General features: G+C 35.8%; 1 protein-coding gene across 2 annotated transcripts in view; it reads right to left on the reverse strand.

Moving 5' to 3' along the window:
* Positions 1-17,111, reverse strand: part of LOC110454239 (lachesin-like) — a 218,478-nt gene that overhangs the window by 26,650 nt on the left and 174,717 nt on the right. The window lies entirely within an intron of this gene.

Consider the following 17,111-nt stretch of genomic DNA (forward strand, 5'->3'; position numbering starts at 1 on the left):
TCATTACATTGTGAATATTATCACAATGGGAAAACAGGTTAAGAGAAAAAGAATAATTTACCCCCTTGTTGGTGAGATAGGGGAATCTCCCCCCTCGGGTTGAGATTCCCCTATCTCACCCCCAAGGGGTTAAGAGATTCAATCAATCTGCTACATTGACAATCTGAGTTTGGCATACTTTTTCTGTATTGTGACATAAATCAACTAAGATTGACAAATCTTTCTCAGGACTGACATTATCATCATTATTATAATCGTTTTATATTATTATAGGGACAAAATTCTAGCTAGAGAAAATCCCTCATATGCGCTTTACAATTCATAGATGTACAATTTATGCAATCATTCAATATAAACATCACATATCAGTCTAATTAGAATGTACTTGCCCTACCTACGCCGCCTGGCTCATACTTCCGCATGTACGCGTGCCTGAGTATATGCTAGTGGCATATTTGTTAGTTATCCTGTTTTGTGGCAATGCTTACAGTTCATTTTTTCCGAATTATTATCTTAATTATTATTATTTAAGTTTATTTCTGAATGTCCTAAAACACCGCACAGCACCTATCAACAGCAGAGACACTGTAGTTCACACACCGACTATATTTTACTGCATTCGGTTTATTGGAGCTGCGTGGGTCACAGGAAAACACTTTTATCCATAAACCCGATATTATTAGAAACCCGGCCGTCTGCATGGAAGCTTGAGTGTTAATAGCTCGACCAAATCCGCTCATAATTCCCTTGAGAGTGACATAATTTCTCTTAGTGAGACCTACGTCATATGAGGTTGGTACACCTCCTCTTGGAGTGACACATTTTTCAAACGTTTAGTGAAAATATTTGTATAGACGGAATAGGAAAAAAAACCCACCTCAAAACATGTATGACCGTACAAATAACACAAAAATATCGTTTCTGTTTTGTATATCAGCCACCATCGAAAACTAGGGGACTACAATCTATCTTCCAAAACAAAAGTAAATATATTGGTTTTTGCCGGTTTTCACGTCAGCTGTCGTGTTTAACAGCGCCATATAATCCAGTGAACTGTCAATCAACAAACTGACGGACCTGCACACCGCTTTAGAAGACGTTTGCACTGAGCATGAGTTTTATTAAAGAAAACAATGTCTCGGTTTCCATGGACGAGATTTGTCAAGTGTTCTTTTAAAGATAACAACATTTTAGTATACAAAGCCTCACGAATCGCGTTGCAGTTTTATGACCTTTTGTGGGAATCAATTGTAGAGTAAGGCGGGTTGTATGGCGGTTTATTGCAAAACTAACGTCGAGATGTCGTTAAAACTCCAGTGATAATTCAGTAAAGGTGGTTGATCGACATTTATTGAGAGAAGAGGAGGGTATAGACTTTAGCGTTATATGGTCCTATCTCAAAGGCTTTGCAATAACACCATAAACCAATCGCATACCCCTCTTCCAAAGGTCTAACAGTAACGTGTCTTGAAAAATATATGATGGATCACTTTCAATAAAAATTCCATTGAACTATAATAAAATGCTTCTACGTATAGGAGAGACGTAATCTTTACCGGAATTTCGTGTTATCAGATGTTTTGTGTTTATCGAAAAATTTCTATGACGGACAATTTGAGTTCAAATCTAGGAAAACACGTTTCTACATCAGTCGACACAAACATGCCTCGGAAGTAGATGTAGGATTTTAAAATTCTATATTCGTGGTTATATATAAAATACTAAGCGATTCTTTAATTTAAAAAGTTGTTTCTACATTTAGATCTGAAAGCCCATACATTGTATTTAAACACAATAAAGAAATCGACTCATTGTTACCGTAAAAATGACGTATACGTTTCCAAAAACCTTACCAAAGTAGATGACGTATCTTTTACATTGAAATATTATGTGACGATATAGCGATTTTTCTAAAGGTATCGTCAATATATCACAGCATGTGTCACTCATGAAACCTTTTTACAGCTCGTTACACGTCAGGCAGTGTCATTCAAACTAAAATACAAATTCAGAGACTGTTTTATCACGTTTCCGTCTGGAATTTACATAAACGACTGTGTCTTGTCTACAGTTTCGACATGAACCGATTCACTGAATGTTTTGTGTTTATGCTGTGGTTCGTTAAGAATAGGTACTGTCTCTGAAATATGTGTCACACTACAAAAGGAAAAGTAATTAATTGGTTAATCACTTGGATTTGTTTTTCTATATTGTGATATTCTTATCAGAAAACATAAACACGTGCGCCGTGAATATTAATGCGCTTGATCATGTTGACGTCTGCGAGTGATGTTCAGCAATAGCAAACATGGCGACATTGATGGTTCTTCACCCTACCGAAAATTTTCATTATAATTAAGTGTTTTTTTAAATCAAATTGGTGTTGTAATGTTACATACATAGAAAATGATGTACCATTCAACAATAATCCTTATCTGGATTTAATAGTGGCTTCTCTTTGGCTTTGGAAATTTGAAATGCAGACAGCTGATATGAACCCTCGTTTTCGGAAAGTGAACATCTTATCAGGAAATATGAAAATGTGATACTTACATAGAACCACTATGAAAAACAAAGTTTTATACAACATCTATGTTACATTATCCCTGAAATCAATCGTTCATCCCATAATCGAAAGACAACGAATCATGTCCCATGGAAGCGCGTGCTCGTCGACCGTGCCATTGCTCTTTGTTACATAAGAATTAATAGCAGACGACGACTAATCCAAATCTAAAAGTATTATATTTTGCTGTTGTTGATATGTATTGCATTTTCTAAATGCTTCTTTCTTATTAGTATTACGTTGATTCAGAATGTGTTTACTTGTGACTGAATATTTCATCTGAATTATACCCTCAACTACAATGTAACATATGTCCGCTTCAGGTAAACCAACCATTACACCACCAAACCTGCTGACAAAGACATTACCACTATAATATTAAAATCTATAGTTTTAACACTCCTGGAAAATCTTTTTAAGAAATAAATGTATTTGCTTTAATTCAGGGGTAAAGTGGAAGTTTGTGTTAATAAACATATTTTGAAAATGGTTTTATATATGATCTTGTTCGTTCCGCAAATTGTAATCCTCGAATATCAGTCAATGCAAAGACAAAATATAAATATAGTTCGGTAAAATGTTTAGTCTGATTGGCTTTTCAACGACACGAAAAACTTTCAGGTACGTACGCGTTCTTCCGTTCCTCGTGTTTCTAGCGATTTTATTGCTAAAAAGTAATTGTAACAATAAAGCGATTCCTAGAAAATGGAAAACAATGATCTATATTTAGAGCAAGTGAAAAACTAAGATTGGAGGCCGAGTTACATTTACGTAAGAATGACTAAAGAAGTACATCTGTACAAATATATAAAGACTACACTACTAGCCTATAAAGTTGAGCGTCGTCCATTATAAACTGATCTGGTAAAAGTACTCGTTTAAGTGTCAGTCGTACTCTGCGTAAAAACAATTACAAAGTACTGCTCCTCCAACGAGTACAATTTATAGAGCGTCCTTTGATTTTAAGGATAGTTTTCAGGATACTAAGAAAACATATTTTCTTTCAACTTCATTTGAAGTAGTTTTGTTCTGAAGACCGTTTAATTTCTATTCTTTTTTAATTATTGAGTCTGACGTAATATATATCACTAATAGTTTCCGTGGTGATTTTTTTTTATCATTTCCAATTACGTTCATATAGCATTGATGGCCGAGAGTTCGTTTTTCGGGTCGTAATTTTCCAACACCGGTAAAATTGCCACGCTAGAAGAAGATTGGACATGGTGTGCGTGATTAAAACATATAAACTTCTCAGGTTCCTACTTTATGTACGTCTTAGAAAATAATAGTTACTCTTCGTTTTTGGAAACATGCAATTCTAATTTTCGTTTAAATTGCGTAATTTTGAAAGTTTCAAGAGAGAGACTTACAGACAAAACCTATTTAAACCGTTAAGTAAACGGTTTAGGTAGTACCGTTTCCCAGGGGTTAATTCATTGGACTTACTTGTGTGCAAAATTAAGTAATCCTGAAGTCTTTGACCTCTACGAAACGACTGTTGTTATGAACATAGCACAACTTAAACGGTTATTTGCGTTGCGGTAATGATAAGAGAATTGCGTTTATAGGTTTAGAAACACATATTCGGCGTTGTGTTTCGAAAACTGTTCCTTGACATTTTGTATGGGCCTTTACCAAATGCTAGTCTTTTCAGCAATGGTTGTAATCACGACGTTTAACAATTATTAATTAACAGATGGGAAATAAAAAGCTATTATTACGTCATTGCTATATTTAACTCAACAAAGGACGATTAAATCATTGATTGATTGATTGATTGATTGATTGATCGTGGTGGATAAACTTGGTGAACATTTGTTGGCAACTCACAAAGAGGAATGAAATATGATGATCAAACAAAAAAAACTACATGCAAGATTACTATCTTCATTCGCCTTACTCGACATACCATTAAAAGGCTATTTGAAAAGAATGTCTTCTGACTCGCCAATAAATTTGACTTGTAAATATTCCAGATATTAAATGTTTAAAAGAACGTCCATGTTTCGACCCTATGGTATCGATTCAGTATATAGAGCTGCCTGTTTTGACCTTTAGAAGTGCCGTAAAGAATTGTAACTTAAAATCAATTCTAACTTTCTCTCTGTACACATGTGCAGTCATTGCACCAATCTCTGTGTCAAACTTCACGGGGACACCGTCAGACAGACACAATGTCGATCTTAGTGGTCCGTTACCTTGGTAACATCCTAACAACAAATTAGGATGTATATGTAAATGTTTAAGCAGAAGTCGTTTTGTTGTCTGGGCGAAGACCTCGAAAAGGAAGGTCATGCATAAAGACGTCACAACAGTGTAGATATAGTAACTGTTTTGCACAGGAAGGGAAGAGTATTTGCAATACCAATAAAGTGTCTAAGAATCTATTCCTCGCAAACAATCTTGTTATATTTGGTTCGTTGTTGCTGATTTTAGTTATTTATGTTTACTTGTTTGTTTGTTCATGCATAACGTCGTCACACCAGTGTAGTTAGTAACCATGTTTTACAAAGAAATTGTAAAGTTATTTTCCCTGTGTTCTGCAAACCGTAAACAAACCTTATATATGTATTTTTTTCGTTTTTAATCAATACTGCTTTTGTTGGTTAGTAATTGTGTTTACAGAGGAAGTGATCAGTTGTTCTCTGTGTGCATTACCAACTAATTGACAAAGAATTCGACTTTCGTAAACATTTCTTGTTTTCTTATTATTTAACGATATGTTTGAAGTAAGTCTCTTTAAACAGTCAGGAATGCTGTCAACTTCATTTATCTGTTAAAATCTGCTTATGAAACGTTACATTAGTTATCTACATTAAACTTCTCCTCGTTTCTATCTGCCCAACTAGGCTACATTTCTATCAACATAGATATAACTATGAACAGCACAAAAGTATTATTCAACAGAAGAGACTTTTCTGTTTCCTCTGTTTTAGACATCTCAAATGAATTACGAAGCTGTTCATGTTGAATATGTCTCACTAAACCCCGCATACATCAAAAGAACGACATGTTATCATCGTGTCTACATTTTTCATTATTGTTTGTACAATGTCGTACAAAATTTTACAATTTAATACCTAGAAATAGATTTCACTAGAAGTTGAAAAGTGACGTCATCAGAAAACAGTTTGTTGTAACAAGACATCACCTACATCCAAAACAGAGATACCCAAAGATATCAACGAGAAGTGTGTTAGTACATTGTTTACCACAAACTATTTAAAACATTCGACAGAGGTTCAAGCTACCGAATAAGAACATTGCCCCAGTATTACATTAAATGAAGGATATGGTAACAAACTTAGTGTGTTAAGTTAATGTTTCGTGTATTGTGTTTTTAAGAACTGCAAAAGGTTCAGGCAAGTAAAACGAAAGTGAAGTTAAAAAACTGAAGTCTCCTGTTCAGTCTTCTGTTATCGCCCTTCTGTGGCCTAACAGAGAAGAGATAGTGGTGAGGAAACTTTCAGATAGCCGTGCCAAAGGTCTTGTCATTGACGTATTGTGTGGCGTCGGGACACAAACCCTCGCTGGTCTCCCTATAACAGATGGGTTAATGACCAAATGAAATTAACAAACTGATTGTGACCTTGACATAATGATATCTCTCGTGCACTATGGCGACCAGGTCACGTGTTTTAATCAGGTCCTGTCAAGAAAATGATAAAACGGGAGTGAAAAAACAGACTCTCATTATTCGGTTACAACTTTGAACTTTGACCCTTTCTAAAACTTATTTTTATGTTCTATTTTACGTTTGCATGTACTGTAACAATGTGTCACTGTAACCAAATAAAAGGTCAATTCGTATTACATAAATAAACAAAAGAACATAAATAAACAAAAGAACAACGTAGGTGGTTAACAAGACATTTACCAAACATAAAAAAGACCATCAAAGAGTTCAAAAAATGCAGTTAAATGGTCTATAACTGTAAGCAAAATGTCAACCACCATGTTTTGAAAACGGTTCTTGAATTATCGCCAAATAACATACACTCTTACAAAAACCAATATTGAGTCTCTTATTGAAAGGATAACATTTTACAGATCCTGGTGTAACGGCGAAAGCTTTGTCTGAACTACAAAGATTACTCATGTTATGACCAGTCATTTAAGGACCTCGATTGTAACCCATTAAATCCAACCTTGGTCTTTGGCCATGCGAGGTTAAATGCGACACTTCTGTTGCCCCTTCCGGCTTACAGAAAGCTGTAATTGAACCGCGAAGATGGGTGCAGCAGGAGAACGAACGAAGTACCAATTACTGTTTGTCTGTATTGTAGACAGCATCAATATATTGATTGAAATATTCATTAAATTGTATTACGTTCAAGAATATAAATACAAGAAGATATTATAGATCTACACATCCAAAAAAGCCATGAATATCAATCGCCTAAATGTAGCAATATCGGCCTGTGTCTGTACATTAAACTACAGCACAGACTGTCTAAATACGCCACAAAAATGCAAAAGCTGATGTCATGACCTTTTTTCATAGTCCCAGAGATGAAATAATTCGGAGAAGATCCATCACAATATTAAAGAGTGTTATCTTTAAAGAGCGGACATCGTGCCTTTTAGATGAACAAGAGAGGTTCGGTGATGAGTCTAGATTGCTAAGCCTTGTGTATGTGCAGAAGGCTAAGCCCGTGTGGAGTCACTGTGTTCCCTAACAGAGATGTAGATAGCTGTGCCTCTAGAAGTCATGCCAGAGACAGGTACTCCCCTGGTACCTCGGTAATATAAATGGCAAAAGATAAGGTGGGTAGCGACGCCAGTGCCAATAAAAGCGCGGTCTCCACGAGTATTGGCCTGGTAGACCCGAATCTCTCCTGTTGGGAAAATTTTCAAAGGACCAAGGAGGACTGACAGGAACAACAGTCCATGTTATAAATCCCAGATATACCCGGGTACATTTCAGGCTAATGGCAGTGAAAGGTCACCTGCAGGAGGAGCTGTGGTCGTTATTGTTAACACAAATAATAGTGACACAGGATACAGACGTCTATGTTAACTTGTAGGGACTCGGATAGCTGTTGTAAACACCGGTTATACAGTGGTTGGCCTATAGATGGTTGTATTGTGAGCAAAGGCTGACGGTTTAAAAGTTTGGTCTTGGTCAATGCCGATTAAAATGTTATCATATCTGCCCGGGTGTGTTTTGTTTCAAGTCTCTCACATTGATACATGTACCACCAATACTATTTTTAAAGCAACTGCCATCCCCTACATATCCTGTGTCTGCTTTTCTGAACTATGCTTTGTAATTAAATGTCGTACATCTCGGAACATACATATAGTTCATATGTTTACGTTTCATATGCAGTAAAAACCTCGCCATATTGTCATCTGTCCAGAGACAATTTCGCCTTAAAAGGAAGTTTTGCGATAAATTGAAGGAATTTTTAAGGAAGAAAATAAAAAGGACATTGAACAATCTTGGCAGTAAGTAAGATAGCAAATGAAACTAGGGACATTATATCAAGTCTTCACTGTACATTTTCATGGTATTTTGAGGTAACGAGGTCTTGTGGCGTTGTATAATCATGCCACTGAAAGATAAATCTCGTTCTAGAGTAATTTGTTGCATGCATTTTCATATTCCTTTGAAATGTTTATGGTTTTTTTTTATTCTGTTTAATATACGAATTAAGGACCAAATCGGTAATGCATACATAATGCTGTTTTTAATCAGAATTTTTCGAACTCCAAATTTCCGTAAACAGCTCGATAGCAGTTTTACGTTACCCCGGAAGAAAAAATGTGTCTGAAGAAAGTTTTAAACTCAAAGTATTTGGGTTAATGAGATTCTGTTGCTTAAACAGACCAAGAGAAGAGACACCATTCCTCGCTTTCACTCTCTTTTCCCTCCTGTACAGTCACCAATACAGAACACTGGAGCCCAACAGTATACAAAACTATTAATCCAAGGGGCGGACCGATAAACGTGTTAATTGTATGGTCTGATTTAATTCGCCTGATCAATCTTCTGTCGGGATTGTAATGGGTTCACAGATCAATGGCCAACAGCGCGGACAAGGCGTGCCTACCATTAGTACGACTAAAATGATTCTATTTCCAGATTACTATTCGAAACTAATTCGGTTAAGGACACTGAGTACAGTACTAGTTTTAATAAATATATATTATCCACCATAACGTTTCAGCATTAGACAACCATTTGAGCATATTTTATGGTTTTATTTCAAATTCCATTACAGCACTTCGTAGATTTATTGTTTATAAGGTAGTTTGCGGAGGTTGACATTTTCACATGGATCGTTAATCATTGTTTATTGCTTTATTGAATTACACTGTCTCGTGTACTTCAAATATCACCTTTCAATAACATTCAAATTTCTTCGGATGGGTATAATGGCTTAAACGAAGCCTTCACCTCAGACGAACCCTTTTACGACCGCATCGGTCTGACCGATGCATCTACATAAATGGTAGACAAGTGTGAAATATGAATAGTAACCATCAGACCATCAGTCCCAATTCAGTTCCCGACAGCGGAAGCAAGATAGATGAAATACTTTATACAAAAGTTGTGATTTTTATCACATTATATATCATCAATACCAATAAATTAAGATAAAGTTGTCAAAACCATTACAGATGGTTTGTTCGGAGCGATGTAAAATGGAAGCCGTGCGAGGTTTGTGTGTCAGACGCCGCTTGTTTATGTATAAGCTGAACCCATACATATCATAAACTTAATCATTATTCTAATAACGAAGCACCATTGGCTTATAAAAGGCTAAAAGTATCGTATCATCGTTTTCCTCACGGGTGCTGGATGTCCATACATTGTACAAAGCCGAGCAGCACGCGCGCGTTTGATGGACGTTGTTGACACCCTGATCTCGTCCCGTCACGAGCGCCCGTTCACATAGATAGTCGATATGGCTTCTCTGCTTTTGAGCGAAAAAATCCTAATCCGCAAAACATATTCCCGGTCGGAAAAGGGTTTCCAATATATACTTGTGTAACTTGATACGGAAGTCATATTTAAGTTCGTGCAATTTTTGCTTTCCGCAAAAACAGCGAAATTAAATCCCCGATAAAAATACCTTCTATACAGTGAAATACATATTGCAAAAGTTATCAGAATTTGCATTTCAGCTAGACTTCATGATTGGTTGTGATAAATTCATACGTTATTTTTGAGAGAGATTAATTTTCATGCGAATCGACAGGGAGTTTCATTCGCGAAATTTAACCTTTTGCGTATATCAATTCCATAGAAAATAACTATGAAAATTGAAATAGCATTATCTCGGTTGCAAAATTCAAATCTTCGCGGATAAACCTTACAGGTATTGTTTGCGAAAACGAAATATGTTATAATAGCCAAAACACGTTTACTATATAACATGAAACGCGGGAGTTACATGTAACATTTGAATAAACTGGTGTTGATATAAAGACGTTTCGTTTTTAACAATCCAATATATATTTTTTACGAAGACAGTTCCCATTATTTGTTGTCTTGTACGCCAAAGATACTTAACTCCTTTGCCTTACCACTTAAGTGTTGATTTATTACTGATTGATGATGTAACAATAACGTATTATCAAAATGTAAACATTTGTATGGCTTCTCAAAACTTTATCAAATTAACCAGAAGATGTACAAGCAATTAGAATATAACTCGATGTACATTTATGCTATAAATCTCCATCACGATCATCCTATCACGACTGAAGCTAGTTTTTTGGATAAATATAAATCAAGAACAACAAAGAATAAAATATGTCCAGTAAATGTCATTTTATTAAATGACGAATAACATGGCCGACATGGATAAGAACAATGTCAACCATGTTGCATAAACATATTTACAAACATAAACAATATCTTAAATATATATCAAAAACGTGGAGCACGAAAATACGCCACAGGACTGGAATGATATTAACTAACATCACTCCAGTCCAGCGCCACCCGAATAAGTTATCATGTAATCTTACCTACCCATCCACCCGGGTAAAACTCCATCAGTTACCTTCTTTATCCCTAATATCATGTTCTATCATTTTCTCTTAACAGTTTCTTATGTACATACATGTAGTGAGGCTATCACTGCAAAGTTATACATGTTTGATCAGCTAAGCTTGTCATAAACGATGAGAAGGACTATGTATAAGTACAAGAGTACTTGTTCCCCAATCATCAGAATGAAATGCCCATGTAATTGTACATGTTTATTGATATGAATAAAATATGGTTAAAAAATGATAAAAAAAAATCTTTTATCGGATATTAAACAAATGTGTCATTAAATCATACAATGTACTCTAATAACGGTAATGTGCAACATTACAAGCCATTCGGTTCTAGACAAATGAAAGAGTTTCAGAACTTTTGATGAAGTCGTTTACACATAGCTCAAAGTACAACTTAATGAAAAACTGGAGACACAGCCTGTGTTGGAGTCTGCAGATTGAGTTATTGGCGGAACCATACTTTTTTTATTCCTTTGTTCCGTTCGTATTTGTTTCACAAATATTAAGTCTCTTTAAATGTATATGTTCCGCCAATGCGATGCTCCATATGCAAAAATTCGGAAGGGATAACATAATTAATGTCAATCTGTGTACTTTCGACAGAGGAACAAATAGAAAGCGTGTACCGTTGTATAGCAGTGATGTCTACCATTTCCAAAAAGTACACACGGACTTTCCTTCTAAATGAATCGTCCGTTTGGATCACGTGTTACTTGTCGTACAGGTCGTTTAGTGTTGGTTTTTAAATGTTTATACCGTTACCATGACTACTAAATACTTTGTGTCGTTAATTGTTTTTACTTCTCGAGCAAGTTGAAATTAAATTGCATACGTCATCAGCTGATTTTCTAAAAATATATATATTGACACTGGTCCATCACAATATATATTCTCTGTTGGAAACAACTATGACATCCATATTCTACACTATTCCGCCATAGATCAAACACCAATATGCCAGTCAGCTGGTTCCGATTATATTCAAGTTGGATGGTATATCATCGATAACTTCCCAAACATTCTATCGAGTCCTGAACGATCCATCTGAACCGTTGTGGTTCGTAGTTTTCGTTTTATTGTAAAACGCTACCAGTCTTTATGTCAATGGCGTATGTGACTCCGGGCATAACACTTTGACGTCCACATTTCTCAGGTTAATATTGCGGTAACCTATGGTCAGAAAAACGCTTGATCGGGGTAACGATTGCGTTTACTGTCAAAAATGTCTGCTTTCTAGAATATTCCTCTCGGTCGTTTCTTGACATTAATATCTATAATTCCATCTACTTGTTGTTTCTATTGATAAAACCATTTTTATGTCAGAATCAAAACCACCGTCTTGAATATTAAATATACCACAGGGATTATACGATCAGACTGCAGCCGTCAAACGTTTCTACAGAAACACCTACCGTTGCGTAAACAGAATTGTGAAACACGAAAAATGTCATATTTTAGACGAAATGTGCACGAAACTTTTTAGGTAAGTTGCCTTTACTCCGATAAGTAAGACATCGTTATAAAAGTATACATAGTATATTATGATATTTTGACCATGAACTGTCTGTTTCAATTTACATTTTCAAGATGTCCATGCAGGTACGGCCTAAGAACTGTACCTGCTGCCCCAATTGCATGATCGTTAGAGGCGACTAAATTTGGGATCTTATCTTTTCTCTTCTTTCTAAACAACTTTCTTCTTTCTAATATCTCCCTTGACAATGCCTCACTTTTGGCCTTTAGTTGAGCGTTCGCCCCTGTAGGAGGAATGCTTTGGGTTCTGTCCCCTAGCCGAGACATACCAGAGTCTTTAAAAATAGTAGTTTATACTCCTGCTTACATGTTACGCTCAGCAATTTAGGAGTGGGACGACTGGTTCGCCCGTTGTCAGTATAATGTGACCGGGTCGGGTGTCCTGCTGGGAGTCTTCGGCAGTATGTTTCAGTGAGGTAGCACTATAAAGTCGGCATCAGTTCCGCGCTATCAAAAGGAGACCAACACGAACATATCGCAGCCTCCAAAAACACACACGCATACACTACACGCATGCATCTTGCACACAGGGGAAGCCGTCCTTAAATGACCATAGCTGTTGATAGGACGTTAAACAATATTAAACCAAACCAAACCAAACCAAACTAAACTTTTTCAAGATTGCATCTAATTACATATACACGACTACAGGTACGATAGGGTAATTAAGATATCTTAATAGATGTACCGCTTAAAATGTAATGCCGATAATAACAGAATATGTTTGGAGCAACCAACATAAACGACACATTTATTGATTTGTTTGGTTTGGATTGGTCTGTTTTTTCCTTCACGTCCTATTAACAGCTATGATCATTGAAAAAATGAAAACGACCTGGCCCTTTTTGTTTTGAATTTCAATGTGACAAACAGATGAACCTTCAATAGTCATTATAAATGCGTACTTGGTACGTAAGCCCCTTTTCGAGAATTGATAAGCCAACGCAGAAAGCCACACAAAGTAAATAAAGTTATTATTTTACAATTTTTTGCCTCAATACATAGTTTAACTTTAAACTCGTATTTCCTTTGAGCCGTGCCGGAATTTATTCCGTTCCGTTTAATTATAGTTTCGTTGCGTTTTCGTTGAATTTCGTTCCGTTTGCATTCCATTCCGTTTATCAAAATGAAACGTGACACCCATGTAGTCCACCAGCAGAGTAAATATGCCGATGACGTCAAATATTGCCAGAAATATGAAGTTAGGACGCTCATATGTAAAATTTTGGTACGTTGACGCAGCACAGCCAAAATAAACTAAATCTTTACTGCAACATATGGTTATTTTGTTTAATTATGATACGCATGACTCGTCAATAGTAAGAAAGTCAAAAGAAGATCTCCTTGTCTAAACCCAAAATATAGTTCGAAGTAAAGCAAATGAGGAAAACGTGTATATAGACCATTTTGTAATGTTAATTTTTTTCCAACTTTTTTTCAACAGATCATTAATTTCTTTAAATAGCATTTCATGTAAACTGTGGTAGAATCAATTCCAGCTTCAAGGTTAATTACAGCAGAAATGGGGGAACGATACATCAGAAGAAGAATTAAACATTATGTCGATTAAAAGCATGTAACGACCAGAAATACAGATTAAGAACAGTTCTATTTAAAGATGATTAACGTCGATGCAGGAAGTCAAACCAAGTAAATATTTACTCCGCCAGTGACTGCACTGTTTTGTCAATTTAGGGTTAAGCAGTGGTATTTAAGTCAAACGAATGAAAAAATCATGTGTAAAACGTGTAAAGGAACATACGCAGAAATGCAGTACGACATAGAAAATATGATAATTAATATTTTATGACAAATAAACCACCGTCACAGTTTGTAACAGGCTTGGACCATATAACACCTGTTTTTAATCTGTTACAAGTTAACGGCGGTTAGAAATCGTCTTAAAAATCTATTACAATATACATGTGTACCAAGTCCGTGTACCACGCAGTGTTCAATAATTCAAATTATTAGCGCATTTTACGACTCAGAACAACATTAAATTCTGAGAGGCCTTCTAAAAGCGTCTATTGGAACCATGTGACCTAGAAATTGGTTACATAACACAGGGAAATATTTTTCATTGTCAGAAGGACGCTTTAATAAAGTTTGATTATTAGTTTATGAAACCACGGGGGAGCGCCTTTGACCGAAGTTAATGCGTGAACACTGCTCTCTTAAAATCTTAAATAAAGTCATTTTCTCAAATTTGATACAAAGGCCATTCTCATGAGAGTTGTGGAGACCATTTTTATATAGAGGAAGTCAATAGAGCTATAGTACAAACTGCGGATTGAGATATTGACGATAAGAGGTTAGTTTGGCCACTCAATCCCTCTGATGAGTCAGGAATTAAACATGACCAGAACTACTGCACGGTAGACTGCCACTTTCAGAATTGTTTCAGCGAGCACTGTGACAGAGGGAAAAGAGCATAAAAGCAATGCTAATTGTAGATTCGCTCTTCTTCAATCAAACATGCTACAAATTGAACAATATCTAATTTCACGTTATATAGCCAATTTCCCAACAGTACTAGTAATACGTATCAGTTTATGCATAGCCTATATGTCACAGGTAATTCGCTACTCAAAAAACCGCGTACTAAATAAAGATATGTTTTTTTGTTGATCAATGATCTACATTCAATGTTGTAAGGGTATTATATCAGAAGAACTCTAAACTACACTGCAGAACTGCTGCAGTCGTTCTGATTTATAACAATAGAATTTTAGTCTCTACCATAGGATAAAAATAAATTAATACGAGTAACATCGTTTGTGACATTTACAATTTCCCGGATTGGGTAGATAAAATCATAACGGAAGCTGAACATGTTCAAATGATGGAGAAAACGCATACTCAGTATAATATTGTAACGTTATGAAATGGGTTTATAGACAGCTCCTACCCCCACCCCCTATTTTACAATGCTATTGTTGGCGTTGCTTGTACAATGTACATTTGTACTCCCAGTTTTATGGCTCCGTTATTAAAATCATTGATATTATCCAATGACGTAATGACATAAATTCATAAACTGTTTGTTAACTGAAATATCTTTGCTCAAGCTGTTATATACTGTAAAAGAAGAAATTCTCGCGTGTGAAAACTGTCGCGTTGGAATTTTCTAAATTCATCGCGGTGTAGAAATGTTCGCGCTGGCAATTGCTTTAAAATATATACATGTATCAATCTAAACATATTTTTATTGTACAATGTCTATAATGAAATAGATGTTTGTGCATATTATCACGCTTATTTACTCAACGCAAAATGAAACAAAACAAAAAACACAAAAAACGAGAGCAATTCCACATCGCGAAAATTTCCACTTTTACAGTAATCATGTCTGGCTAGGTGTACACGTTTGGTTACTTTCATACCTAAAAGGATAAAATGCCGAAAATGACCAGACCTATTCTAGTGAACAAAATAAACGACGATCGTTGTATTTCTTAATTGATCCTGGTTGAATCTTTCAAAAACATGTGATAATTAATATGTTTTGTTGAATAAAAATAACTAATACAAATTGTACACGTTTTTAGTAGGACGCATTTTAACTGTTAATTATTTATACTACACCACAGTATGAGTCACTTAGAAACGTTTATAAAACATAGAAAACCTGTATCAGAATTTACTAAGTCCATGGACCGTGCATATTTTATTAATTCAAATGATTAACGCATTTTTCGACTCAGAACAATATCAAAATTCTGAAAGGCTTTCAAAAAGCATCATTCGACCTAGAAAATGGTTAAAAGGTAGAAGATTAATTGATATCATGAATCGATTTAATTTCGTTGGTCATTTATAGAACACCTACACAAACAAGATTCCTTATGCCAGTGGAAGCGTTACCCATCGCGCCAAACAATATTTTCGGAATTCTGTTTTTCTCTCACAAGTACATGTAACTGCGTGGTGAGACAATACCATGGTACTTACAATTTACAGCCTCCAGTGCTTTACAATATATACAGTGTATTTATGATGAATGTCTTCTGTACGTAAAACCGAATAAAGGTAACTGAAACGTACTTGTTTTTAATTAAAATCGATACTTTCAGCCTTGGAATGTGTTAGCATGAAGCCTCAAACCGCCTTTCTGTTCCGCCAGTTATATTGATATTTTAGAGGAAGGCCATTTTCTCAAAATACTTATCCGTGGTAAACTGACTTACATGTCCTTTAAAATGCCAAATGGGCCGTTTACAGAAACATGTTCCGACACTAGGGGAATTTGTTATTTGAAATTATAATAAACTTTATCCGGTTTATACTGTAAAGCAATTCCTACATTGTCTATGGTATATTGTATACAGTTTTTACATTCAGTTACCTTTTTCTCAACAGATTAATCATAGCATACAGCTGCCAAGTGTCAGATGCGATAAACGCTGGATCAGCTGATCAATTAGCATTGGCGATTTGTAAGTGTTTTACGGTACTGGCGAGCTAATTACTTTGCAGGGGGAACATTTAGCAGTTCTATGGCGAGAAACAGCGAAGTAAAAAAATAACTGCATGTACCTAGCAAGGGTTATGTTTAGGAGCTGTGCGGTACGGAGCAGCTTATAACATGAACCTAGATGGGGCGATGTTTAGGTGTTTTACGGTACAGACGAGCTCATTACTTTGCAGGGGCGACATTTAACAGTTTTACGGCGAGAAACAGCAAAGTAACTTCATGTACATAGCAAGGGTAATGTTTAGGGGATGTGCGGTACGGAGCAGCTTATTACATGCACATGTACCTAGATTGGGCGATGTTTCGGTGCTTCATGGTACTGGAGATGTTTACTTAGTAGTGGCGATGTTTAGGAGTTGTACGGTACGAAACACGAATGTACAGAATGTTAACCTAGCAGGGGTGATGATTAGCAGCTGTATAGTACGGAACAACTAATTACTTGTTCCTAGAAAGTTAAATGTGTAGTGCTTTACGGTACGGAGCAGCCAGTTTCAAGCACTTATCAGGGGTGAT

This window comes from Mizuhopecten yessoensis, unplaced genomic scaffold, assembly GCF_002113885.1.
Source record: "Mizuhopecten yessoensis strain PY_sf001 unplaced genomic scaffold, ASM211388v2 scaffold7725, whole genome shotgun sequence".
Classification (NCBI taxonomy): Eukaryota; Metazoa; Mollusca; class Bivalvia; order Pectinida; family Pectinidae; genus Mizuhopecten; species Mizuhopecten yessoensis.